Consider the following 3375-nt stretch of genomic DNA (forward strand, 5'->3'; position numbering starts at 1 on the left):
ATACAATGAGTCAGTTCATACATGAGTCAGTACATACTATGATGAGAAACAAACATAAAACAGAGTGATGAGAAACAAACATAAAACAGAGTGATGAGAAACAAACAATAGACACTATGACGAGAAACAAACATACAGGCTAGACAGAGAAAGAACACACAATAAAGCTAGCACACAAATCACATAACATTTACAATAATACATTTATATGAGCCATTAAACATGGCATGACACTACCTGCCATGACTGTTTTTGTATCAGAATCTCCTTAATTGGGGAGCGTATGAGTTTGTGTATAGATCTATACTGGATTGACTATCCTACACCTTGCTGCTCGCTACAGTGGGACTTGCAAGTCTACGGGTGCCAAACGTCATTTTTACGGCATCTTACATTGTCGTTTTACTATTGAGTTGGTAGCAAGATACAGGCCGATCACATGTTACCTTAAAATTTTACGTTTGGCTTAAGGTAGTTAGTACAGCAGTAGTGACTTAATACAACACTACAGTACTATAACATTTTCCCTTACATTTTACTTTGTGTTATTCACACAATAAACAATGATGTAAAAACTATATTTTTGGTTAATGATAGTCGGATTTGGGAAAATACACACTTTTACAAGAGATACACACACAGACACTAGATGCCTTGGTAGAAGGCTACTTTTAGTAGGAAACATAGAGTTTTCTAGGAGAGTTCAAACAAATACAAACTTTTTACAAACATATACAGTACATTTTACAAAACATCTTACAAATGCTATCAAACAAACACAGACACTAACATACTTATGATCTCACCAGCTTTAAAGCGGATAAACTCTTTCAAAATAACTTCTATTCTCAGGTCACCAGTAGACAGGTACCGGAGCCAGGTTTTGAGAAGATGAAGTTCATTCCAGACTCATCTTATATTTTTGATGTATATTGTTTTGGTGTCTTTAAAACTTGACAGAACACACTTGTATGAAATTATATTATTAATGCAATGGATGATGTTGTTGCTTGTTTACTACTTGCATTGTTGTGATACTGTACATGACGTCATCCACCGCAGAACGTTTCCGCCGTTCATAGGTTTTGGGGGTGTGACAGTAACACTCCTAGCATTCCATTTTTTTTATTTTTTTCTAATTTAATTTGATTACTTTATTTTAATAAACAAACATTTTTTTTAATATTACACAAACATTTTTCTAATTTAATTTAATTACTTTATTTAATACCGAAACAAACTTGGAATAGAAGCATAATTGTGATCCACACGTACAAATTGTGATGAGAAATAGATATTGAGATGTAATGAAATCAAAAGAACAGTATAACAGGAAGATAATAAATTTGATCAAAAGATAAACACAATCACCAATGATTGTTCCGGGGGAAACCAACTTTAGCCACTTTTCCCAAATTGCCCTTTTGGGCCTTCTAGAATAAACAAGTGCAATTCTATCTCATAATAGCCTGAATCCCTCTCATGATTTCTTTATCACTCTTTTCCCTTGAAATTCTGGAGATCATAAACCATTAAATTGACATGAAAAAAATGTATCAATGGATTAAAATTTCAGGAATATCTTACCATTGACTGCAACAACACCCTCAATTGAATGCATATATTTGAATTACTCCTGTAATCAGATAGTGGCATTGCACAGATCACACATTGGCACAGAGCACACATTAATAAAATCATAAAGATACATGTGAAGATAATCTAATGAAGCAATTCTCACGTCATAAAAACATGTAACAGATGCCAAAGACTGATCATGGCTACCTACCTATGGTATAGTCACCGATGGCCCAACACATGCAACACATAACTATGAAGTTATTCATTCTTTTACCAATTTGGATATGTCTTAGCTTGACCTGGTTGTTTTTAACTCATGAAGTTGTTGAGCAAAACATCCTTGTAATGATCACCGATGGCCCAACACATTAAGGTCTTTATGCTACATACAGAATAAATGATATATGAGAAATTTCATCAAACACTTGGCGTTCGTCTAAACACCATGGAAAGACAAAGGTAAATTGCAGAAATCAAACACATAAATCACAAAAATAGAGTACAGGAGTTGATAATTCATTGAAATATGAAGAACAGAAACAAAAACAATAGAGATGCATAATGGATCATCAGACGGCAAATATGTGCAAAATCTTTGCATTTGGATGGGGATAAGGGGAAACTTGGAGAAATTATATAAAATAGTGTGAACTGTTCTAAAATCGTGAATCAATCTGATTCCATTTGCTTCCACATAAAAAACAGCGGAATTTTGGTTCAAACTTGGTGTTCTCGACAGGGTAGAAGTGCTTCCCCGCAACTAATCAAGAAACTGTCGACATGACGAGTATTTGAAGAACAAATCACAAACTGGAGATGAAGAGAAATACAAAATGATTTTTTTTTTAATGGATCATTGTTTGTGATGTTAACAAACGAAGATTAGTTACACGAAGGGGGAAGCCAAGATTGGGAATACCTTTCGGACATTGCACAGAGGGAGGAGAAATCCCAAACCACCTAAAACCTTTCTCTCTCTTCTCGCTAATCTGTTGACGAGGCTAGGATGGCGCATTCCAGGGAGCGGTGTTTGGCGAGGGTGGCGACCGGTGGCGAGTCTCTTAGCGATGCCCACTCCTTTCAGTCTAATAATGTTCCACTTGATTTTAATCACGCCCCCATTAATTGAGTGACATCAATTTTCTTAGGAGTTACTTTGATTAATTATTAAGATCCGGTTATGGATTTTAATATGATTTTATGGCTTTTGGTTATAAAAGTTTTTAGGACAATCACCAAATAGACCAAAATGGATAAAGAATATCATAAAATCTCCACCTTTTAATCAAATATCACTTGCAATATATGCATCAAACATCACAAAATGATTGTCCATTACGCAAAAACCGCTTTATAAACTTGTTATTATTTTTTTTTTTTGCAAAATTCATTTTTTTTTGTGAGATAACATCAATCTCTTTTACCGGTGAATACCATCATTTTGCAAATGCCCTGTCACTTCCCAAGATGACGATGTCATTTTACAAAATAAAAAAAAAAATTTCCCAAAGAAAAAAAAATGGTTTAATCTAGTATTTCAGCTGATTACCCCTTGGCATACAGATGCCACATACAGGGTAAGCAGCTGATTACCCCTTGGCACACAGATGCCACATACAGGGTAAGCAGCTGAAAAAGATATAGAGGTGATAATGGGAGGGTGGAAAAATACATACCATTTAACTAGTTTAAAATACCACCATCAATTTTTACTTTTATACGACAATCCATTGTGCATCATTAAAAACTGCGTAAATATGCATATGATATTATGATATAAATTGAGATTAAGCA

General features: G+C 34.4%; 1 long non-coding RNA gene across 1 annotated transcript; it reads right to left on the reverse strand.

Annotated features, from left to right (window-relative positions):
* Positions 1-1235: 1235 nt before the first annotated feature.
* On the reverse strand, positions 1236-2790 carry LOC145168835 (uncharacterized). Its single transcript, XR_013742127.1, has 4 exons — positions 2501-2790; positions 1790-1963; positions 1588-1636; positions 1236-1515 (listed from the first exon to the last, which is right to left on the reverse strand). It is a non-coding gene; the product is annotated as an uncharacterized LOC145168835 (long non-coding RNA).
* Between the last annotated feature and the right edge of the window lie 585 nt (positions 2791-3375).

The sequence above is a fragment of the Lactuca virosa genome, chromosome 4 (genome assembly GCF_052849685.1).
Source record: "Lactuca virosa cultivar CGN04683 chromosome 4, Lactuca_virosa_CGN04683_v6, whole genome shotgun sequence".
Lineage (NCBI taxonomy): Eukaryota > Viridiplantae > Streptophyta > Magnoliopsida > Asterales > Asteraceae > Lactuca > Lactuca virosa.